Source organism: Eulemur rufifrons, chromosome 17 (assembly GCF_041146395.1).
Source record: "Eulemur rufifrons isolate Redbay chromosome 17, OSU_ERuf_1, whole genome shotgun sequence".
In the NCBI taxonomy this organism is placed as follows: domain Eukaryota; kingdom Metazoa; phylum Chordata; class Mammalia; order Primates; family Lemuridae; genus Eulemur; species Eulemur rufifrons.
In genome coordinates this window covers 19,461,031-19,488,036 of record NC_090999.1, presented here as the reverse complement: position 1 = coordinate 19,488,036, position 27,006 = coordinate 19,461,031, and the positions used below count along the sequence as shown (strand labels likewise).

Genomic DNA, 27,006 nt, shown 5'->3' with positions numbered 1-27,006 from the left:
GTCTCCCTTCCCAGACTCCTGTGCATCTATGCGTGCGGGCACACGACCTGTCCCAACTGAAATGTGAAGAGAAGAGATCTCTTTCCCGTATGAAGTAAGGATTCTAAAATGTGGACGTGCTTTTCCAACATGATATCTTTCCCCTTCTATCTTCTGGATGTAGAAAATGATGAGGCTTTACAATTGAGAGGTACTACAAGAAGGAAGGAAGCTAGGTTATCTACCAACAAAACAGCTATTAAATATTTTGTACTGTTATATAAAAAAAATTCTTGTTGCCTTTGAACTCTTATAAATGAGGGTACATTTATTAGAATAGCTAGTATTATCCTGCAATATAAAAATACTTTGTAGCCTAACAAACTCAGAAAGCAGGAAATTCATTCCCTCCAGACAAAAAAGTATAAGAAGTATGTTTATTTACCTCAGATATAAAGTGATAGTATCTATATAACTTTCATATAATTCACCAAAGCATATAACATAAAATTGAAGATGAAATAAAAAATATATATTAAAAAACTAAAAATATAGAAGATAAGATATGTAATTGCTGAAGTAAAAACAAACTACATATTATACACTTTAGACTGGACAGTTTTTTAGGGCATTTCAGTCAATAAGAATTTAGGACTAAGGACTCTGTGAGAACTTCACAGAGAGAATCAAAAGATGAAAAGTGTGAAAAACCTGTTAAGAAGCATGTGTTCATGCTCGAAGCTCTGATTTGGGTGAGTCAAGGGCAATATACGTATCCTAAACATTTGTATCCCCGTAATATGCTGAAATAAAAAAAAAAATTAACAAAAAGAAATGTGTTCAATTTTAAGAGGTCTCAATATGTTCTTAATGATTATTTTAGGTATAAGTAATTAAGAAAATAGTAGAGAAAAAAAAAACTGGAGCTAATAATATTGCGGATTTGTTTTATTTTAAAGAAAGACATGAATCCTTGCTTTAAAAGTTGGCACTAATTATTGAACAGGATAAATTTAAAAAAATCCACGCCATATAAAATATAATGAAAATTTAAGTATTGGACATGAAGAGAAAATCTTAAAGGATACATTAAAGGATGCAAATTATCTACAAAAGAATAGCAATGAGATTGAGATCTCTCTTCTCAGCAATAATGGACAGGAGATAAGATGGAATAATGCCTTAAAAGAACTAAGTAAAAGAAACTATCTTTTACCAAGTCTATCATTGGTTAAGCTATCACTCAAGATTGTTGAATTAGTGAAATGAGGATATTCCAAGAATACAAAAAGCATATTTTACTCCCCATTGAATTTTCTTTAAACAATTACAAGTTATAAAATAATAATTCCCATTATAGATATTACTAAAATATCTTAGGTTAACTCTCCAAATGTTGTCTACAAACATTATATTAATAGCTAATCATTGTGATTTAAAAAGTGAAAATAAGATTCTAGCCAACAATAACAAAGTTGATTGAAACCAGGTGTCTGATTATCCATTACGAATTTTAAATTTCCTTTTTAAAAGAGAGCTATAGAAATAAGAATGACTTATAGTGTAATAAGATCATTCTGTGCCAACTAGACTGATAAAAATCATTTAAAGTCATAATAATATTAGACATTGGTATATTATAGTAAACATCTTAAAGAATGTTCACAGGACTGTAAATAGAACCTATCTTTAATTTTTCTAAAAAGTAGATTTTTGCCCTGAAAGTAATTTGGAAATATATATCAGAATCTTGAAAATCAGCATACATATTTGATTAAATAATTCCATTCTATCAGATTAAAATTTTAAAAAGCATTCCATGGTTGAAAAATATTAATTATACCTACTTACATTTATTTCTGCCTTGCATAAAATGGTAACAATTTTTATAAATTTTAAAATTTAGGGATATGTGTGTGCATACAACTATATCACTATATGATAATATGCTATTCAGTCATTAAAATAACATAAGAAATTGTTACAAATGATGTAAATTTAAACATGCACATAAAGTGAGAATGTGCATTTTATTAGTATTTTATAAAATCTTTATATCGTACAAATAACTACCCCAATTATTTTTAAAATTTAACTTTAAGATTAAGAGAATGTTATTTTCCAAAATAATTGGGAAGATAGTTTAAACTTATAGCATTCAAATTTTTTTAAGAATCAATATGATTTCTGGGAGATAAATCATCGTGTAGCAAATACAAAAGTTAATTTGAAATAAACATTCTCTCTCAATATTATAACTAGCCAAATACTTATGCAATGAGATAAATATCATTTATTTAAATTGGTTTGAGAATTCAGTCTGTTTTCTGAATCCATGGGTTCCACACTCTTGGATTCAATCACTCACCACTATCAAAAATATTTTTTACAAAAATCAGCAGAGTTCCAAAAAAGCAAAACTCAACTTGCTCATGCTGAGGACTATATTGAATTCATACAAATGAAATGATATGTAAGCATCACATCAGGTATTATAAGCAGTCTAGAGATGATTTAATGTATAAGGGAGACTGTGCATAGGTTATATGCAAACACTAAGCCATTTTATATAAGGGACTTGAGCATCTGCAGATTTTGGTATCAGCATGGGTCCTTGAACCAATTTCCCACGGATAGTGAGTGGTGATTGTATTTTTCTGTTTATATTTTAGATATACTTTGTCTCTGTAAGTTAATACATTTTTTATTAATAAGATAAAAATCACATACAGTAGATTTTTATTGGCATTTCCTTAACTTTTGTCCTGATAGTGATGGCTGGGACTTTTATTAGATCATCAACATTTGGTCATCTGTGCTTACCAGTCCTAGGTCAGTGTGTGTTAAATATATCATGCTACTAGTCCTAAAACCATCAGTTTATTAAAAGAATCAATAGGTATCACATCTTTAGAAACAGGATAAGAAGCTGATAAACTCTATCACAACTACAAGCAAATCATTTGTACCAGAATCTCACAAATCAATAAATACTTCACATGTTGGCTTGAACATCAGTTGCTTTTTAATCTGAAAATATTACGTGCAAGGAATCACTTCCTCTAAAATTTCCAGAAATGCTTGCCATTATTCATAAGTTTTTATACATATGTTTTTCAACACATAAATATGTGAATCCAATACTATTTTAGCAAAATATCAATTTCTACCCTAGTTTAATTTCATCTTGATACATACCATAGACAAAGTAATTTTTTAATTGCTTCCTTCTTTCATTCCCCATTCAAGACTATACCTTCTAGCTTTTTTGTTTTCTCTCTGTTCAGAAACATACCTATACCAATTTTAGAAAATTTGTATGGAGTAAATTTTTAATATATTCCACTGATTTTAAGGGATTCCCTTACAACCAGAATATATCCAATCAAATACCTGGCCTATGATTACAAAGATGACGTGTTCTTTAAAAAATTGTCCCCCTCCCCCCCCAAAAAAAACCAAAACAGACAAAAGCTAATATATTGAGTGATTCTCTTTGTTACTTGAAAAAAAAAAAAAAAGAAAAGAAATGGTTTCCCTGTCCAAAAGTGATCTCTGCTAAACATTTCAATATGTTAAATTGCTTTAAAATGTTAGGAACCCACTATTTCTTTAATAACAAAATATGCTAAATAATCATTATGTTCACATTTCACATTTTGTATTTAAATATTCAAAATGTTTGTTAAACCTATAGAGCTAGGAGAATTCATTCATTCCTTATTCTTAATCAATATCCTAAGGTTATATATTTTACACAATGAAAAAAATTAACAGTAATTTTAAATTCATCCCCAGTGCTAAATCTTAGAATGTATGGGGGTTAATGGATCTGTTCTTTTACTTGCTAAATAAAATGTGTCCCCTTAGATGATGGTTACCATTTCTTAATTAAGAATCCACTAAAGTGTCATCCAAATGTACATAATTTATTCCCTTTATATTATTGGGCTGGGAATTTTGCCAATGAATAAAACATCTTATTCTGAGGCAAAATGGAAACTAATATTTTAAAGCTTGATGAGAAATATCATTTCTTGAACTTGTTTTAATAAGTCTATAATATAATGAAGAGCAAATAAGGGTAATACCTGATTTGACTTTCAGTAAGGGCACTATCTAAAATCTGAAATGATCACTTCTTAAGGGAAGTACAGAATCTTCAGTGATGCAGAGGAAATATGTATAAATGCCTTATGTGTGTATATATGTGTGGTGTGTGCGTTTACTGCCATTGTTATTATTTCCTTCTCGTATGAAATCGTTGTTGTTGTTCCTAGCCATAGTTGTCATAACAGAAGGTAAGTATATAAACTTAGTTTTTTTGAATGACAAAAATTATCAGAAGCTTCATAAGGGAACAGCTTTTGAATGAGATAGTAAGTACTAGATGGAAATACTGTGGAGAGATTAACATAACAAAAAATGGATCAGTGTTTCCTTGTTTGTTTCATAAAATTTTTCTTTAAAAAAAATGTTAAGTTTTTAGAAAGTCTTTCATGCTAAGAAAAAACTCTGAAAATGTTAGTAAATGTCATTATCACAGCTACTTAGTAGACATAAACTATGTCTTAACTTTCCCTAGTTTCTGAGTTATGATTGTCTAAACCTTTAAGTCACTCCCAAACACTATTTTTATGCACATCATTGGACTAAACCAGTTGATATTTCAAATAGTCAGTAATGGTAATTTAAAAGTTCATGGTATGCAGCTGTTAATTAAAATCACATTTAAAACGTTGTTTTTAACTTTTGATAAGTTGTTTAATTTGAGGGTTCAATTTGTTCCTTAAAATATCTTTATTCAGTAGAAGGGTTAAGATTTATAATGAATTTGTTGCACATCTTTTCTTGTCATATGTCCCGAAAATAAAGGCAATTGAAATATATGATTAATAACAAATATATTTGATATACATATCAAGTAAAGATTGAGATAATAACATATTGAAAGTTCAGTGAGGACTTTCCATTGGCAACTTTCCCTTATGTTATGATTTAGATTGGGGTTTTTTCTTGGGAAGGTAAATTTTAATACTGCAACACTCAGGACCAATATGAAGATAAGAAGATTTTCCTTTAAATCCTCTCCTGGACTAGTTTAGTCACCTTGCCTACATCAACCACCTACCTAAGAATTATTTGCTTAAAACTTTAGCACCTATGCCATAGTTAAAATATCAGTTTATTTAATCCTACAATTTACAAATAATCCACAGGTGACTTTTGCATAAATAACTTTAACTTCTTACCCACTTGAGACTTCAGTCATATCTAGATGTGATTTCCATTGTTTTGCTGTTGTGTGGTTACCAAAAGTGACAGAATATAATTTTCAATTTCTTGTTTCTAAAATTGTAATTTAGACATATTCCTCAAAATTTATACGGTCATATGCCTGACAAATTTTGCCTAAGGGTTGTTAGATGTGGGAGAAATAGATGACAATCATTTTATCCTGTCGATTCAGCTTTTCCACTTTCCGGCTCTCACTAAACTTCAAAGATTGTATTTACTGTATTCATGCTGAATTGTTAATACAATGGATTTTTAATTATTAATTAGAAAAAGTAGTGGGGCAAATACAGAAGCACAAGTGGTGAGACATTTCTCCTATTTGCAGCTGGAAATGAAGAAGTGACTATCCTTTTAAATCTCAGGCTATCTTATTTTAGCAGTCTCTTAGAAAACCCAATTCACTGCAGTAACACCTTTCTTATCCCTTTTTATATTAATTCTACAGTTCTAGAAAGAGAAAAACTATGGAATATAAAACAGAAATGTGATTTCTTTGAAATAGGGTAGAGAAATTATATAACTAAGGATCCTCTGAAATTGAAAGACTAGAGTCCCAACATCTTGAAATAGTAATTGTATACAACATGCTGATTAGATTATAAAAGGCTAATATTGATTTTGCTATTGAAATTTATTCTTTCCCATCCTAAAGTGCATATTTCAAATTATTTCGGAATTAGGATGTAAAACATGCTTATGAAACTTGTTAAATTACACTTAACATAGTGGCTACAAAAGTCGAATTTTATAACAAAAAAGGCATGTTTCACATAACAGCAACCTTTCTTTTAAACAAATTACCTTCCAAATGCTCCTTCTAGTAACATCAAATCTATTTTTTAATTAAAAATTCCATGTGCTTGTCTTTATATATGTTAGGAGAAAAGCCTTATTTTACCAATCCTGATGTTTTCTTCCATGCAGAGCAGCATCCATTAGTGTAACATTTAAGGTCTCTGTTTCTACCTCTACTACTTCCTCTTCTGGGCGGGAGAAATTAATTATCTTACTGTAGCACTGGGGGGAAAAAGTGGTGACTTACTTCTTCCCTATGCCTATGTGGAGTTAGGCTACCCTTTGGAACACACATTATTCTTTGTTAGTGTAGGCTGTAACTTTTATAGAGACAGGCTCTACCCAGACAGGCTTAAAGGTCCAGCACTCCTCTAAGAGGGGAGTCTATCAAACTCTAGGGTGTGATATCAAAGCCCTGTTGTCAAACACCCAAACTATACTTTCCAATATCAACCATATTGGTAATAAAGTTATTTCTCCATCTGCTATGTCTTTTTCTTCATTTGATTCATAACTTACACCGCAAAAGGTGCCAATTTGGAAATACCTTAAAATTCTAAAAGTGTCCAAACCTAGTATATGTCCTAATACTGTTTTTAATTAAGCATTGGAGTAGCTAGCACTTATTTGATTTCAGTGAGCTCAGAATAACTTAGACAGAGACAAGTGAAAGTCAATGGATTTTAGAAGATCTGTAAACAGGTCAAGAACATGTATGGCTTAAGAAATTATTGGAATTAGAGAGTTGAGCAGCATCACTTATCTTCTCATTTTTCTCTCTCTTTCCTCTCTGATCTCCTTGTATTTTTACTTCATTTTCTCAGGTGAGTTTTCTCCACATAACTAACTGCAAGTATGGCTGCAAACAGATATGTGCTTGTATTTTTAAGAGTTTCAGGGGGAAAAAAAATGGGCTCTTCCTTATTTTCTATTCATAGAAAACAAAACAAACAGAATCAAAATACATAAAAAATATTTCTCATTGGTCTGGTTTAAGAATTGCATATTTATTCTTTGAACAATCACTGTGGGCAGCAATGGCATATGATTAATTTGGTCTGAGTCTTATGTAACAGAACACTGTGACGAAGGATTTAGTCTCTTACTAGAGGGGAAAATAAAAGTAGAATAGGTAGAGGTTCAATGTTCCAGAAAACAAGCAAAGAAACAAACAAACAAACAAAAAGGCAAGTTGAGTTATGTACCTAGAAAATGTGTCTGGCAGGGACTATGGAATACAGAAATGAATGTGCTACACCTCTGAACGCTTAAGAGTATATGCAAGAATATGTAAGGTAAATATTTATTTCAATGTTGCCATACTTAGTAGGTATCCCTTTTTTCCCTGTCAATGAGACTGAAATAGCATTTGGTTTACAACATATGCAACTGATGGAAAGTGAGCAAATGAACTGCTTAGCCATGTGAAATCATAGATATTAAAGATACTTGGATTTTTCTTGGTAGCACAAAATAAGCTTTGGGACAGATACATCTGCTAGGGATGCTGCGCATTAGTTTCTTTATGTATAAATGAGCATGATGAATTATGTGTGACTTTGGAAGAATCATATGGCTTCAACAAATTAAAAAAATAAATCTTTTATATCTACTATTCTCATTCTTCCAAGGAAAGCAGAGCCTGTATTAAAATGAATGGGACAGTTCTTCCAGCAAGCTGGGAGCGGGGGGCGGGGGGCGGGGGCGGTGCACGCAGGTTTATAAAACTTGTACTCAGAAAATTTTGTGAGTTTTGTTTGATCAAGTGTAGCAGTGAAAGATTCTTGGATATGGTAATTCCTGGTACAGTTCACTTTCATAAGATGCTTAAGTAATTTATTGAATATTAATTATATTTTTATATTTTTGAAACATTTAAATAAGCAAAGTTTGCGGTTACAACAGAAAATATTCATTCAGTCTTATTTAAAATAAATATTACTTGAAGAAAATGTAAAATATGGTTTGCTCTCTAATATGAAAAATAATAAAATAAATTAGCCTTTTAATCTAGAATTGCAAGAAGAAAACTTACTTAAGAAGAAAAGTGGCATTTAGAAACACCAAATTATAAGTAAATGGCTTATTAATATATGTCATTTATACCTTTTTTAAAGCTCTATTTGGCAAAAAAAAAATCATTAAATTGTTCATGGAAATGTGTGCTTTTAAATTCAATGGAAAAATCTGTTAAGATAATGTATAAACGAAATTTTTTATGTATTTAGATGGAGCTGTAGTCCAGTAGACTGAATTAGTAAAGGGGGCTAATGTGTGATTATGATTTGCCTTAACATATTTAACAATTTATAAAATGTAGAAAATACTGTCCTTTTCCCATTTTGAGGGTAGATTTGGGAAAAGTATAAACATTCACCTCAATTATCACAATTATGGATCTAAATACCTCATATGATTAGAGGTCCTGGTCCTGCCTGCCAAAGAATAAAAAGATCTCCTAGAAGAGTTGAAGAAAGAGAAATGAAAGGAATATCTCAAAAAGGATTGAAAGAAGAAAGAGTTTTCTAACTAAATCTTGTGCTATCTTTTATATAAGAACACCATAGATTTTCAAGCAACTCTAAAAATATATCACCATTTTACAGCTGTGGAAACTAAAGGATGGCCAAATTAAATTATTTTTTCCCAAGAGACTGGTAAAGTTATGATACAAAATGAAGATTATCTGATTCTCAATGGAATGCTATTTCTATTGTGTGGTAATAGTAGGTCTAGCTATACATGGCAGAAAATGTCGCCAAGCGTGGTGAGACAGTGCAGTCCAGTTGGTCAAGAAACAGAAACGTAAGGATATGAAAAGGGCAATAGGTAAGTGTTTGGCCTCTAGTTACTTCTGGGGAAGCGAGATGAAATGTGAGAAGGGCTCAGAAACAGAACCCAGATTTGGATGAATATAACTATTAATAACTGAATTCTAACTTCTGAATCAGTAATATTTATAATTACTTCTGTGCTAAATAGCCTTTCTTCTTCATTTTTAAATAAATAAATCAATGCATGTTAGAAATGTGTGAAATAACATATTAAATACCCATCACATCCTTCTGTATTAAGACAGCAGATAAATATCAATTACGTGTAAAGATTTATATTGGCAGTAAATCAGCAGGGTTCTGAATGACTTTAGCTAGAACATCTCTAGCCATCGTGATGGTTTGCACTCTGCATCTTTGCCAAAATGAATTTCTTTGATTTAATAATTAGCAACTTTTTACATAAATTCAAGTTTCAAATTCATTACAAAAACACTCTTTTTGAGAACATAACACGTTGTTATAGCTACAAAACTTCAAACATCAAAATATTGAGTTTATGGATTGAAGAGAACACCCATGTGACATTTCACTGTATTTAGGACTTTTTTGAAGTTTTCATGAAACAGAAAAATACATTAATGGCTTAAATTTTATAGAAAAGGCTAGAAAGAATGGTAGATTATCTATAAGATTATAAAAATTATAGAGTAGTTCAGAATGATCCTGAGAATTTAAAATGCAAGAGATATTAAAAGTGACGTTAGACTGTCTGCTGCAAGGTTTACTAATAAAATGGTTATAACTTTTACATCTTGAGATATAACATCATGTGTACAATTTAGCATTAATTGAGTACAATTTTTATGAAAAAACTACAAAAGGCAGTCCATAAGCAAATAGCACATTTTTTCTTTAATGGTAAATTGATTTTCTAAAGATCTATAATTGAATCCAAATGGACTTAGTGGGTTCAGTTTTATTTGAGTAGTTTTCAAAAGTTTATTATATTCCAGGAAGAATTCCAAGTCCTTTGGGCACTAAGTCAAATAAGAACCTTCTGCTCTTAAGAAATTAAAGAGTTAAGCAGTTAAAATTGTATAATATATATGTATGTGTGTGTGTGTATGTGTGTGTGTGTATGTGTGTGTGTGTATTCTATCAGAATTTTATTTCATTGTAAAGGAAAAGAAGAAAGTAACAAATTTGTTTGCTATCTCTTATACATGTTTGCATTTGAGCAATTAACTATATACACAAATTAATTAGGTATTCATTAAATTCTGAAAGTGGAGGGAGAGAGTAAGGGAGATGAAATGAGGAGGAAAGGAGGAGGGATGGGGAAGGAAAGGGGAAGGGAGAGGGAAAAAGGAAAGAAGGAGAAGCTAAATATATGATTCCATAACATCCTTGTATTTCTGGATATGAGAATCATGGGTAACATAAACGTGTTTCATTTTTGGTTAAACAATAAATATATAGGTTAATCTTACATGCTGTCAATTAAAAATGCTTTATGTCCAACAATTTAATTTCTTTTAAAGATTAATCACTATTGTGAAAGTTGTTGGGATCAAAATGGAGTTTATAATGTTAAAAAAAATCTGATAAGTAGAGTCTGGGAAGATTATGAAGAGACAGTTACTCTTACTATGCAAAAACCACAACCTGGCACAAAGGCCATCACACAAAGTGCACTACACAGAACTACTTCAGCAAGGACAGTCTTCCCAGCAACTGCCTGTCTAATCTCAGACTGGCATCACCCTTATTATTAATTTTTGTAGCCAAGGATAATTACTTCAAAACATCTATATCATTCTCATTTTTTCCTTTAAAAACACGTATTTTCTTCTACATCCCAGAATATGCACATAGTTTACTATAGCACATATATTCCCATTACAATGTTCTAGTCCCAAATAAATATATTTTTCTGTTAAAGAGTGTCTCTCTATTTCTTATTAAGGTTGACACTATTAATCACCGTAGCTACAAAAAGTTAGGTGGCATCAGGTAAACCCACTGGCAGGAAAACATCAAATTCATACAGCTGTGCACCTAACGGCAGTCCATGCATATTTGAAGATTCATTTTCTCATTTATGTTATGCATATGGTTACAGATTGCTTTTCATATAAATATGTGAAACGTTGTGTGACATGTGAACATTTTCCCATCTGGAATATTGTTCATAAAACTCATTTCTATGATTTAATAAAATTAGAAACCCACCAGCAAGAGCAATGTTGTATTTCAACATTGGTAGGTTTTGCAATCACTTGTATGTTCCATAACATGTTTCTAATTTTACAAATGATTAATTTGTGTTTCAAAGGTAATAAACCTGGTACTATGACCCTTGGCTATCATTCATGGCATTATAAATCAAAGGAATTCATGTTTTAATATTTTTCAAACACTTATCTTCCACTCTTCCCTAAACCCCACCTCTCATAAAATTTACTGGTTCAAAAGAGCTGAATGTCTTGGAAAAAAAATGATTATGTAGTTTAATGGAAGCTGTTGCTGGCACTGCCTAAAATAAAACATAGATTATATGATTCAAATGTACCAAAACAAATGATATTTTTGGAATTAAATTAGAATTTTATTGCTTTCGCTGATCATTTTGGAAACCATTCTATAATAAAAGATTATTACCATCCATGCATGTGCTGTAGAATCTCTCCAAATGCAGACACCAGATCAGAAATTGTCCATAAGCCCCTAGTCAAAAAAAAAGAATAAATAAAACTTCACTAGAAAATAGTGATGAAAACATTATATTGAGATAACTTGAGACAATAACTACTTTAATTTTCATAATAATAAGCTAATAGTCTCCTCTCTCAAGACAATCTTGTGTCTTTGAGATAAAGAGATCAATATGGTCCATGCTCCTCCAAATTTGACAATATTTTCTAGAATTATGTGATTTAGAAATTTATCTCTTTGGCAATATGAGAGGCTTGATTTAAACTACTAATGAAAAATTGCATTATAATGCTCAATTCCTTTACAGACTGTTTAATTTAATAAAATAAACACAGTTTAACAGAAAAAAACTGAACTACAATAAATCTAGACTTAATAAATAGGAAATAGTGAGAATTACCAATATATCTTAATTCTAATAAAGATACATAATACAGATGAGAATAAGATAAAAAAGCTGTATACACTATATCTTGACATTAATAAGAATGTTCCCTCTTTTGATCTGTATGGTTTTTTCTCAAGTACTTTATAAATATTATCTAGATTATATTAAAGTGACATACATATATTAATTATAACGCCTATTAGTAATAAAAATAATATTAAAATGGAACTAGAACTATGTTTTCTAATATAGTGGCTGTTAGCCTCATGTGACTAATGAGAAGTTGAAATGTGGATAATCTGAATTGAGACATGCTAAAGTGCTGAATATACAAGATGCATACTTCATTTTGAAGACTTAGAGTGAGAAAAAAGTATGTAGTACATCTTATTAATTCTTTTCAAATATTGATTATATGTTGACATAATACTTTAGATACATATGCTTAAACCAAATATATTATAACAATAGATGTGACTTCTTTTAATTTTTTAATGTTACTACTCGAAAATTAAAATATAGCATATATGGCTCATGTTTCAATTGGACAACACTAAACTAGAGTATTCCTTGTATTAATCATTTTCTAATAATTATGAAAGGCATTTGTTTTCTAACCAGTAGCTTCTATATATCTTGATATATTATCTGGACATATTAGTTTATTTTTCTATGTTTTGAACAAGAGCTGAAATTATAGCAAATAAAGTGAAAAGATAAACCAACTTGTATATGTGTGTGCACTTGTGTGTTTTTTGGGTATACTCATTTTTGTTAGTGTAATATATATTAAGAAGGAGATTTGGGATTTTATTGAAATACATGGCTTTATATTTGTGTTGATGGAGCTGAATGAGGTAAAAATGAATACAGTTCACCTCTTGTAAGTGATTAGTTTATCATAGACCAATAGACCCAAAGAAAATAATTAAAAATAACTAAAAAAGTAGGACACAGATTAATACACATTCATATATTTATATGTATATGAAGTAATATTAAAGCAACCAAGTTAGCCAAGGTTTAAAGGGGGACAAAAATCTCAGTCAGAAAGAACAGGAAGGAAAGTTCAATTAGGTGAGCTAAAACTTATGCAAGAATGATTTGTGTCTTGAGGTATTTCCAGTTCATAACTGGCTCATGGGGAAAGGCTAAAGAAACCAAGAAGCGAAACAGAGCATCTGTAGTCTTATGGAGATGAGACAAATATTGGAATTTATGGATTGCCATGAGAAAGGGTAAAATCTTAGGGTTGCAGTTATGATTCAGGAAGTGCTATGCTCTAGAAATTAATGAAAATTGGCAATAGGCCATCCCTCACAAAGACTTACTTTCAGCCTTAAATATTTTCAGTTTCTGTTTAGATTAAAATGGCCTGACTTTATACAACTGCCTAACACAAGATATGGTAAACCTTACGTGAAAACAAAATAGTAATCCATAAATGTTGTATATCCAATGACCAGCATTCCAATGAATAGCAAATTAATGAATTAACAAACACTGAGCATGCCAAGATATAAGACCAAATGCATGAAAATCAACAGGAAAAAAATTCACAATGTTGGTGTTGGAATTAGACAAAATAAACTTTGAAAGCTATAAACAATATGTAAAGAAAATTAAAATATATATATTTAATTATTTCTACTCACAATATGGAATCTAGAAAGAAAGATCAAAATGATATTCTAAAAATGAAGAGTATAATAAGCAAGATAAAGTGCTAGTAACAGAAGGCACTTGATAGATGGTTTACCATTTTTTTTTTTTTTTTTTTGAGACAGAGTCTCACTCTGTTGCCCGGGCTAGAGTGAGTGCCGTGGCGTCAGCCTAGCTCACAGCAACCTCAAACTCCTGGGCTTAAGCAATCCTACTGCCTCAGCCTCCCGAGTAGCTGGGACTACAGGCATGCGCCACCATGCCCGGCTAATTTTTTTGTATATATATATTTTAGTTGTCCATATAATTTCTTTCTATTTTTAGTAGAGACGGGGTCTCGCTCTTGCTCAGGCTGGTCTCGAACTCCTGACCTCCAGCGATCCACCCGCCTCGGCCTCCCAGACTGCTAGGATTACAGGCGTGAGCCACCGCGCCTGGCCAATAGATGGTTTACCATTGTATTAGACAAATCAGAATATAGAATTAGTGAACTAGAAAATAGAACACTAGATAGTACGCAGGCTACTGATGATGTAGGATCAAAAAAAGAAAGGAGAGGATGGAGGAAGACAATAAGGAAGGAAAGAAGAAAGGAAGGAAGAAAATGAGGGAAGGAGGAGGAAAGAAGGAAGAAAACCATTTAAAAATGTAAGAGATATATATTGCAAAGTGAAAATGTTGAAAATGTGTTGTTGAATGAGCAGAAATAATACAGATTTAATAAAAAAGGTACAGAGTCAATGTTAGAAGTAACACAAGCTCTAAATGTTTTCTAAAAATTATGAAAGACATTGAACCAAAAACTCAAAAATTCCTATTATACTATAAATACCTATACTATGAATACCATGTATATAATAAGCATATTATATTAAAATACATGCTATGGTCTAAATGTTTTTGTAACATCCAATTCATATGTTGAAGCCCAAATTATATTGTTAAAAAGTAAGGCCTTTAGGAGGTGATTAGAGCCTGAGGGCAGGGCCTTCATGAATGACATTAGTGCCTTGATAAAATAAGTGAAAGTCATCTTATTTTCCCTTTGCACCATGTGAGGATGCAGCAAAAAGGCACCATCTATGGGGGAGACACAGCACTTACAGACAGCAAATCTGCAGTGCCTTCATCATGGAGTTTCCAGTCTCCAGAATGTGAGCAATAAATTTCTGTTGTTTATAAATTACCCAGTCTAAGGTACTTTATTATAACAGCCTGAATGGACTACGACAATGAAAGAAACAAAATGAAGTAAAACAACCAAAAGCAGATAAAGAAATTTGAAAAAAGATAATGAGTATGACTTAAGTGACACCCTAATACCATTATATTTAATATAATATTTTAAAGTCCACAGAGAATATGTCTCAGAATGGACCATGTGCTGGACCATAAAGCAAATTACAACAAATTTCAAAACTGTATATAGGGTCATTCATATGCTAGCACTTGAATCATTCTCTAGATTCATTTCCTAATTCTTTCTGCTTCACAGATTAAGTCCCCAAAAGGACACTTTCTGCCTTTTATATGAACTTTCTCTTTGTATTAAAATGTTCTTTCCAGCTTCTTCCCTGGCCTAATTACTCATCTAAGAGTAATCTCAGTTACAGCCTCCTTCAGGAAATATTTTCAATTATTTCCCAGACCTCACTCAAGACAAATTAGGTATGTCATTGTTTTCCACTCCCAAAGCCAAAAATATTTATATATTTTTGAAATTACTTCAGTTTTTTATTCAAATTCTCTTGTTCTTGCCAGAATGTGAGTTCTTAGAGACATATAGTCATATTTGTACATACTTAGTGAATATATTAATTAATTATCTACAGGATGTCTACTTTCTATTGGATTCTAATGTTGTATGAATTCTGGCATAGTACAAATTAATTCCAAGAATCTTGAGGTTCACAACTAGAGATAATCATGTAATAGGTAAAGTAATTAAATCAGTATTTTCTACTACAACAAAATATCTGGATTTTCTATACCAAAACTCACTAGCAAGCAATTTTGGCTGTCAAGGGAGAAACAAGTTATGATACATCTACCTGCATTTCTTCCTATTAGCTTTATGTAACCCTAGGAGAAAAAGATAGTGGTCATTTTTATACATACACACACACACACACACACACACACATTTATTTTCTATGAAAAAAGATTTCCAAAGTAGGTTTACCATTAAAGTTAAGAAAATAATTCAAAATAGCAGGTAGTTTCAGGTATTCATAGATACTTGGATTACAGTGGTTTTGGTTGTTGTAATCTTCCATAATCCTTGCTTGTTTTCAATTTCATTATCCTTAAGTTTCTCTACAAATCATTTTTAATCTAACTACTTTTTATGTCCTTGTTGATATTGAATTCCTTAGAATTAATTAACCTTTTAAGTCTGACTCCTAGTTTCAATCTCTTCAGTTACAAATCTGCTTATATTTTGATATTACAATAAATATGTAATAACAGATTTCCAGGACTTATATTCAACTACTAAAGTAATTTCATAATGTTCATAATCCCAAAATGACAAAACAAACAAAAAATAAGCAAACAATACACATGTTAGTCTTATACAAATTTAGAAGGGATCAATATATCCAATCTTTCTCTAATGCATTGCCCTTTATCACCAAAGGAAAGAAAATTACTCTTATTGACATAATTTTTATCTCACAGTAAAGCTAAGACTATTATCTGTTATTTAATTCTGAAAGAAAAATATTGATATCTGAAACAAATAAAACTATGGGAAGTAAACTGAAAAGACAAATAACTAAAAATAAAATAGGCAATTGGAGAAAACTGAAAATCCAACAAATAAATGAAGAGATGATCATATTTATGAGAAATTAGAAAAATGCTCCATAAAAATAGAAGATACTAATTTATAAAAATTAGCTTTTCAAAATTCATAAAGGTAGATGACACCTAGTGTTGATAAGTTTGTGGCACAGTAGAAACCTTCATATACAAAGAGCAATATAAACTGGAATAAGTATTATGACAAAAAATTTTAAAGAACTTAATTAAATTATTTTCTTACCCTCTAATTCTTCAGTCACATTCTTGAGAATGTATTTCAGAAATTTTTGTATGTTTAAAAAGGCAGATAGATAGATAGATAGATAGATTAGGGTTTGCAGTAGAGATTTAGAAGCAACTCTATGTTTATTATTCTGCAAATAAATATAATGTAGTCATGTACTATGGAATATCATGGAGCAGTTAGAAACAATATAGACAGAGATTAAAGACAATGTCAAATTTTAAAACATTAATAATAGGATGGGATCAATAACACAATAGGATTTATATAAATTAGATGTACACCCGGAACAATCTACATATTATGCAATGATACATACATATCCATATATAGCACATGTAAAGTAGGTAGAGGGGAATAGAAGTGAGAATTGCCTATAAAAAAGAAAATGCAAATACAAAATAAATTTTGATGGGGTCTTGAAAAAAACAAATTTGATAATATGTCAGAACTCTCGGTACAATCAAGCTTATTCAAAAGACATGGCAGGTCTCTTCGTTTTTTCATGAGTTAACATGCACAAGGGAGCTAGGTAATATTGGAAAGAAGAAAGAAATGTTTATCCTTTCATGCCACAAAGTTTTGAGTCACAGAATAAAAAAAAGTTTGGGGCCACTGTGGAAGTGAAGGGGGGCTTACTCTATATTGACTCAGTGCATTTAAAAAGACCCTTTTATTTCAAGTTATATTCAATTTATATATTTCAACCTTTCAATATAAATCTTCCATTTTATGACATTTTCAGAATTGCAGCTGGTCACAATAGCATTGTATAATTCCAAAACATATTTGGACATACTGGCTTTCATTTATTGAAAGACCCTTTTGGTTTTCCCATTTTCACATTATGTCGTACATTGACAGATTATCCGTTTGATGGGAAATCCTATGAAGAGTATTAAAAATTATGGATCAGAAGTTAAGAAATAACTATACAGAGACTCCAAGTAGCCTTTTAAATGTCTCCTGTAAAAAAGGAATTATATTCTATAACTTGACTTTTATTAAAGTAATTGACTTTAAATTGCATCTTAAAATGAACATTTTTAGCTGCTTGGGGTTATTCTAATCACTTATCCACACAGAAGATTGTGTATTTGGTTAAAATTATTCTAATACTGTATGTGTATAAAAATTAACATTTATTTTTATTACTTTTTATACAAGTAAATTTTATTGTGGCCACAGGTCTACAGCAGACCATATGACAGTTAAGGTTCAGGCTTCCCTACCTAATTTATCATATAAATTAAATACAGAGAGGTACACACAAATAAACTTTATTAAAAATGAGGAGCTGTTTTCAAACTCCCAGTTCCTAGTACAACACACATCACTGTTTAAGAGTGGGGGAAAGAAGAGTCGTCCTGTTAGAGCACCTTTCCTGAAAAGAAACTGATCAAAATGTTCAAAGCTTTTTTAGTTGACTCAAAGTATGGCAGCCACTCAACACTGCTCCTAGCAGTGGTCTGCTTTCAGCATAAAAACATAAAATAAAATAACTGTGAAACACTATGGCCTTCAAAAAACTTTATTTGGTGATAAAAGCTGAGGTGTGGATAGAATGTTCTTCCTCCCAACTCCTTTGGGCATCTGAACATTAGGAAAAAATAAAGATGCCCAACAGGATTTCTAATAAGTTCATTGATTATCGAGCCTCCGATGATATAGTTGAATCCAAGTATAACCCAAGGTAAATAACAGGCCTTAAATAATGTTCCAAACCAAAATGATACAATCATGTGTCTGTTCAGCTGGGCCCAGACATAAAGTACTGACATGAGCAGAAAAATCATTCACAACTGTATACCCGTTGCTGAGCCAGTAATGATGATGCAAATCTAGTTAAAGAGGAGCATGAATAAATCGACCGCTGGCCTCCTAGCAAAAGCTCCTGTTTCAAGTCGTGTAAAATACTTATACAAGAAATATAAATTGACCAAATAAAGAAATCCAGTTATTGGAGCAAAGTGAAATAAAAGGTGACAGTGATTTGCCTCCAAATCTGGAAACCATAGAGGGAGGGTTTGGGCCAGAGGAAGAGGGAGGCTGGGCTGATGAGGCCGAGTTTGCTGATCAAGGGCACCGCGATGGTGGCAGCAAACCAGTAGTGTGTTTTGGCCAGGATGCCACTGAATCAGTCCCCGTGTATGACATCTTCACCTCTAAGGTCACCCGGATGCGCGGCGGTCTCCTTGTGCTAGCACCTCAGAACGCGGTGGGCTCTGTAAGTAGGTGTCCAAGCCGAAGCCCCCAAAGCCACCATTCAGAAGGCGGAGACCAGCGGACATGGCGCCACCAAATTCGGAGTAAAATTAACTTTTAGAATCATTACTCAGGATCTAAGAGAAGATATACATATAGTAGAAAAATTTGTAATTAGATAATTTTGCTTATCTTACAATTAACATTTCTAACAATTCTCAACGTTTTATGTATAGATCTAGTCCTGTCTTTTGCTTAAATGCAATATAAATATTTGTTGCATTGATTTGACTTTTATAGAGAATATAAGAAAATGTATGTTAAGACTATATTTTAATCTGATACAAGATTTTCAGGGCTTAAGTATTTTCTATGTTTTGTTTAAATTAGCAGCTGTTTATGGGCTGTATTTAGTTTCACCCAATGGGGCTTTGATTTACACTCTGACTCCCTTACCATTTGTGAGTTATTGCTAGTATGATATAGCTGGGTGAATATGACTTTGCACCATGATTAATTGCACAAACTATTGCTATCTTAGAAATACTAACAAAATCCTTTGATTCAGGAAACCATGAGCATTTATCTAATTGAGAAAGATTTGAAATAAGTGGTCATATAAAGCTTTGGAAAAATGCTCAAAACAAATAACAGTTACCATCACATAGAGACAGGGTGTTTATATAAAAATGGCTTATAATTAATGCATACTATAATAAAATTATCATCAAGATGTTATTCAGTGGTTTAAAAGGATATAATTATATGTTTGAAATCAAATGCAAAAAAGTAAACTAGATTTTAATAAAAATATCATAGTTGTACAATATATTGAGAATATCTGTTCCACAATAACACACTCTCATTTTACTTTTCTCTAATCTAATTAATAACTTGTATTTAGAATTTTCCATTTCTCTAATAACCTTTTCTTACTCCTTTGAAAATTGAAGTATACAAAGCTATTCCTGTGTTTTCACATATTGCTCTATAAAATGAAGGGGCATATTGAATGGAAGATTATAAAATTTGAATGTTATTCATATAATATAGGGAAATAATTTAATTGCATTAAGAGCTATATAATTCTATTTCTAATTGAATTAATGCACAATAGTTATTGTATATTAATAAAGACACAACATTAATCCATAATCAAGTACAATGTTTGACAGATAATATATTTCAATAAATGAATTCTGAAATACATAGAATTTTATTGCTAAAGCAGCATGTTGTTTTGATAAGTTCTATTGTTGGAGAATCAGTTGTTTAGAGTGACACACCATTTATGTCCTTTGGTGACAGGTAATGCCTAGAGCTACTGCCCTACACTCTACCATCTTCACAGACACACTACTCTAGAGTTGTTTTCCCATAAATACACTATTTTGTTTTACTCTCCAGTACATTTTGCTACACCCATTTCTAGCTGGCAACTGGTGCCACCAGTAAACCCAAGCTCCTGCAGTCACCATTTATTTCCATGATACCATAGCCCAAGAAAATTTGATACATTTTGCTTTAGCATACCTCACTACATTTCATGGCAGCATTTATTTCTTCCTTTAGTAATGTTATTTTTCCCTATATGTTATAGTCCCACATGTATTTCTCTCTTCTCCTTTTCTCAATCCTTCTCTCTCTTTCCTGGTTGGTTTGTTTGTTTGTTTTCCTCTTGTACTAACCTCTTTCTTCTTTCTTGGTGTCCTTTACCATTTCCTCCCCCTTTAACAGACATGCAGTTTTGAAGGCACTTGGGATTCAAGCTGGAACCCTTTTTGTTCCCAGTCTTTCCATAGGTAGCATAGTGCAGTAATGCAATTAAGTTTCAAGTGCTTGACATTTATTAAGTACAAATAAGTGTCTGTGAAATATAATTTTTTAAATATGCAATCTGTAGAAATCGCCATTTTCCAGATTTCTTTTTGATAACAAAAACAGGAGAATTCTAAGGAGAGGTGGAGGGTTCAATATGACCGGCAGCAAGCTGCTCAGCTACTAAAGACTTTAACGCCTCCAGCTTTTCTTTTGTAAGAGGCCACTGCTCAACCCATACAGGCTTATCTGTATTCCACCGCAGGGGGAGGGCTCGAGGAATTTCTTGAGCAATGGCAATTAGTTTAAAGAATCCTTGAGCAATTTCCATAAGAAATGGAACATGTAGCCTCAGGACCCTAAAGATAGTCACATACCAGGAAGTAGCTGCTGGACAATAGGAGTATAAAAAAAAAGCGACTGGAGTTTTCCATACTGCAGTCTTTACCGTCTATGTGTGTTTATGTGTTTTTTTTGTGTGTGTCTGCATGTTTATGTGTTCATCTTCCGTTTTGTAATCGGGCCTCAACAGAAAATGATTAAGGTTTAATTAAAATAACTGAGATGTCCTCTCCCTCATTTACCCTTTTGACCCTTTTAGAAAAGCTGCCTTATTTTATTTGCAGATAATCTTTCCTCTAGAAGGAAACTTTTTTATTGATTCATCAATCCTTGAAAATTTCTCTGATTATGGAAAAATTTAGAAAACAGTTTTAGCAGTAAATAAAAGTTACTATGACACGCATATTCCCATGACAATGCTCTATTTCTAAATAAATATATTTTTTAAAGGGTCTTTCCGTTTGTTATTTAGGTTGACAATCTTTTTTATGATTTTTTCCTGATCTTAGCTTTTAGGTTTCTTCAGATTCATTTAACTCATTTCTATGAATTTAGAATTTCAAAGTTATCCCATGTGACCTTGAAAGTTGAAAATGTCTCTTTGGTGCTTTTCTTACTATCATGATTTTTTTTTTTTTCATTAAGAAAGTGCTCTGTGAAAAAGGGCAACATTTTCTCTGAGACACTAAATTTATTTTTGAAGGTGTTTGATAGCTTCCTTTATTTTGCATTTGTTAAGAGTTCAGCAGAGACACAACATCTGATGGGGAATTATCTCACTGCCAACATCAGAGTACATACTCAGCCTCAATTGCTGCATTTCATCTTTCAATTTAAAGGGGGATAAATATCATCTAAAAATACTCATGCACTTGGAAAATCTTTTGAACTACCAAGCTTTGTCTCATATGCATGGCATCTAGCTTGTTACAGAATTCCTTTCCAGCTTGCCTTTGTGCTGTCCAGCAGGAAGGAATATTCACAAATATGTTGACACCTGCCTTCTAGATGCAGCATGCAGGGAATTAATATATGCAAAGAGGAGATTACACTCATGCATCATATTGAGGTTTTTCACACACTTCTGTTATTCCTTCAGAAGTACCTCCCTTGTGACACATTCCATGACGGAGCTAACAAATCTACAGGCAGCAGACAACCTTGAAAAGTAATTAATGATAATATCTTCTCACTACTATGCTTGTCCTTTTTTTTTTTTTCCCAGCTCTTAACGAGGGCCCTCACGTATTGTTTTTAAAAAGTTAGAAGTTTCCATGCATATTTTCCCCTAAGACACCGCATTTTTTTATTATTCAATCCAAAACATCTCAGATCAACAAAGGTATATTATTTTGTCAAATTAGAAAATGTTTGTATATATTAAGAAACAAAGTAAGACAGTATTTTATTAGAGTATAAATGGCATTTTCACTTCAGCTTTCTTATTAATCACATGTGGTTATATGTATCTTGTAACAATTTTTAAACTGCTATGTGATTCTTCACCTACTTATTTGGGGGGATGCTTAGCTTAGTTGTGTGTGAGAGAGTAGGTGTGTATGTGAAAATAAATTGGTACCAAGATAACCTGGTAATTGTTAGATTACTTCAATGACTCTATCGCATAGAAATTGTGTGTCTAGGAAGCATTTGTCATCTTGGTGGAACATAAACAAACTCTTTGTTCTAATATAGCATATGAGAAAGGTGTTGTATACCCTTATTTTTACAGGTAAAATGCCTTTTGTTAGAGGTCAAAAGTTTAAACTCCCATGTTATCATAAGTGGCTGAATGAACTAGACATGTCCCTGAAATCTATTTTATGTCAAATAAGTATAGCTCTTATTTGTCCAATCTAAACATGTTAAGTTCATTTTGACTATCAAATACAAAATGGATTATAAATATCTTCTTATATTATTATTAGATAGCCAACTTGCATTTGGTGTTTATTAAGTGCCAGGCACTAGGCATAGCATTTTACATATGCTATCTTATGCAATTTTTACATCAGCCTTAGAAGGTGAGTCCCATAATTATTTCCTTTTTACAGTAGAAGAAATTGAAGTTCAGAGAGGTTAAATAAATTGCCCAAAATCATAAAACAAAAGAGGTAGCACCTAGATTCAATGCTAGGAAATTTACTAAAATTCCAGTACCTATTCTAATTGTCATATTTCTTTAAGTCTTTTTATTTTCAAGCAATAATCGTAGCCATAAAAATGTACCTAAAGTAATTTCCACATAGATAAAAATGTTGCAAATTTTTAATCTTCTTTTCTTTTCTCAGTGGAATTTTTTTAAGTCCCTTATTATTTTAGTATGTGGATTTGCTGGGGATTTTTAACTTGTTCTATTCATCATGTCTTTGTTTTTGTCAATCAATATAATTAAAATATACTATACGACAAATGAGGGGGAAAGTCAACACAAATGGGAAAATTATTTATTTTGTGAATCATTTTATATAGAGATTAATTGTAGGTTTATGATTACACAAAATACTATTTTAATAATTAATCAAATCTATTAAAATTTACATTAAAATTAACTTACATAACATATTATCAATCTCTATTCCACAAAAGAAAAGCCTCTAGACTATGAAAAAAAATGACTGATATATTTAGCCTTTCTGTAGTCTTTGCATGAAAATGAACTTAGGAAAACAAAATAAAAAAAAAAAAGGATTCTGGGAATTAAGTTTTTATGACTGTCTTCTGATGTAGCTTCTAACTAGAATTATGAATTAAATTATTCAGATCCAGGCCAGGCGTGGTGGCTGATGCCTGTAATCCTAGCACTCTGGGAGGCTGAGGCGGGAGGATCGCTCAAGGTCAGGAGTTCGAGACCAGTCTGAGCAAGAGCGAGACCCCATCTCTATGAAAAAAGAGAAAGAAATTACCTGGACAACTAAAAATATATAGAAAAAATTAGCCAGGCATGATGGCGCATGCCTGTAGTCCCAGCTACTCGGGAGGCTCAGGCAGGAGGATTGCTTGAGCCCAGGAGTCAGAGGTTGCTGTAAGCTAGGCTGACACCACGGCACTGTAGCCCAGGTGACAGAGTGAGACTCTGCCTCAAAAAAAAAAAAAAAAATTATTCAGATCCAGTAATTTTTACCCCATAACATGACAATCCACTAAAACTGCCACATAAATGCAATGCTAATTTCTTTATGTTGCAATTGTTATGCACTTAATTCTTGTGGAAAAGTACAATGTACTGTTTATCAGGCAAAGTTAAATTGATTCACAGTCTGCTTACACTGTCATAACAAACTCGTACAATCTGAGTGGATTAGACAACAGAAATTTATTTTCTCAGTGTTTTGGAGACTGGAAGCCCAAGATCAAAGTGCCAGTGGGGTTGGTTTTGGGGGAAGCCTCTCTCCTCAGTTTGCAGATGGTGATCTTCTCCCTGTGTGTTCACATGGCCTCTTCTCTGTGCTCAGACATGAGAAGAGAGAGAGAGAAAGAGACCATGCTTTTGTGTCTCTTCCTCAAAAGTTGAACAGTATGGCCACAGAGTCAAGGACTACATAGCTATAATCCAATGGTTTTGTCTGGCAAAAGCAAGTCTTATGTTTAATATTCCTTTCATAGTTAGAGGTGACATCCTTCTTTGGACTAGACTTGATATTGAAAATGTAAAAGTTCTGAGGCAGAATTTTATCATGCAATATCATGGTAAGACACATGCTAATCTTACTGTCTTTATTCAATATACAAAATAAGAGTTACAAATCTTCAGCTCTTATCAACATTTATTTGGATGCTTACAATATTGCCCCAACCCCAATACACACATAATTTCAGGGATGGGTTTGGGGAAGGTCACAGATACCTTGAATACACTTTGCTTCAATGATCGCATAGTAGCCTTCTGATCCTTACTAGAACATTAACTGGGGCATAAATACTTGTCTTTTTAAAACCATTGATATACTAAAATGGGTTAAATGGTAGACTTTTTTTTTTTTTTAATTTGGTGGCAATATTATACTGTAAGCCATCACAATTCCAAAAGCCATTCCTCACAGGAAAACCAAAAGCAATATATTTTCAATTTTTTTTCAATAAACCAAATTTATATTCTGGAAGATTGTGCATAGATTACACTGTTATTTCTAAGTGTCAAAATTTTGAAATGTCCTTTGTTTCCTAACAGAAAAAGAAAATAATGGCTTATTAGTTTATAAGTCTTTACAAGTTATCATGTCTGTTGTAATATTCAGGTCTTTTCTGCTGTACTAAATGGGACAACTAAATATGTACTAATGGTTAATCTCTCGATATTGAGTGAACATTCTATAAAGTATATACGGCATGGTATGTAAGGCTCTAGGCCTTGAAGATTCAGAGAAAAACAAAATTTACTGCCTTCAAGGTGCTTGCATTCTAGTATGAGAGAAAGATGGTAAATAAACGATTCAGTTCTACAATAAAAACATGGCAAGGTAAACTTTTAAACAAGTAAGGAATATGGTTATGACCTTTATGGAGAAAATTCCAATGAAATCATATCAGCAGGAATGGTCTTACAGAGTAAGCCCGAGTATATAGGCAGATGCATGATAAGAATATGTGCTCAGCTGTGTATTACGATTTGCACAAACTTGCATATAATTGCAGATAGTTCAGTAGATAGAACAATGAAGAGGATAAGTGAGAAGAGGGGTAGTAAGTGCCACAATGAGGTGTACAAGGAATCAATTAAAATGCTATCAACTGGGGAGTAGCATTATCAAAATTTTATACTTGGAAAATAACATGCATGATATTATTCAAAGATGTTCAAGAATAAAGATACTGAAGTCTTGGAGCCCAGCAGATTTTACAATAGTGTAAGTGCCAGAAAATTAATACCTATACTAATGTAATTATATTGGTAGCGGGGAACAGAGGAGAGAATCAAATAATAGCTTGAGAGTAGGTCATGATGGGAGGGTAGGGGTAAGGGAGAGCCAAAGCCAAGACCTGAATTTCCAACATTGACTTTGCTTAAAAATTCACACAGTTTGGATCTAGTGTCTGTGGGTGGATTGTTTTTGTTGTGTAAGTGCATGTTGGGAGTCAGGGAATGGTAGTTTGTTGGTAGGCATTCAGAATGGTATACATTGAGTTGTCTAATATATCTAATGTATACTATATTTAGAGGAAGTTGTTTGGCAGTGCATGTGCATATGAATATGAAACTTCGAGTAGAAATATGGATGTAGTTTTGGGAAAAGGTAACATTTAGGTGGACGAGAGCATATGAGAGTAATATATCACATGAGAACTGATAAACAAAAATCAGAATCAAGCAAAATTTCAGAAAGAGAAAAATAATTGGTTAACAGTACCCTTTCTCAAATGACTTCTAAATTGACAACTTCACTCCAGAGATTGGAGAAGCCAAATATTTGCTTCCCCAATCTCCATTGCTGCCAATAATAACCATTAAAATAATTCTTACCAAAGAAAACAAAGGATAGCTCTGTGCAAAGCTTCAAGGAAAGCTTTTAGTTTCCTGATACAACGGAGTGATTTTTTCTGGTACTATCTCTTTCCCCTTTTTTCCTTTGGTGAATATGGTTAGGATGACTAAAGTTGCAGGATAGATCTTACAAAAAAGGCCACAGAAATCTCAAGAAATGTTGCCCTCTCTTAGCTCTGAATCCCTGATCAAAGAGTAGGAACCACATGCTTCCAGATATTTTATATTGAGACAGTATGACATTTCCTTTTGAACTGCCAAGTACAGTTCTCACCCCTTGAAGAGGGATACATGCTATCTATTACAAAGAGGAAGTAGTGAGTAAGATAAAGAAGGAAACCTCAAAGAGAAAAAGTCAAAATGTTAATATCCATTGCCAACTTTATAGGAAGAAATTAAGAGAAAGCAACTCTTAAATGGTAATGAAAATCAAGAGTAAGACATAATTTAGTTTGCAAAAATTTGACTCATAACTTAAAATTTAGAAAATGTCCAA

At 32.1% G+C, this 27,006-nt stretch overlaps 1 pseudogene; it reads right to left on the bottom strand.

Moving 5' to 3' along the window:
* Window positions 1-18,138: 18,138 nt before the first annotated feature.
* Window positions 18,139-18,954, bottom strand: LOC138398006 (derlin-1 pseudogene; annotated as a pseudogene).
* Window positions 18,955-27,006: the final 8,052 nt, after the last annotated feature.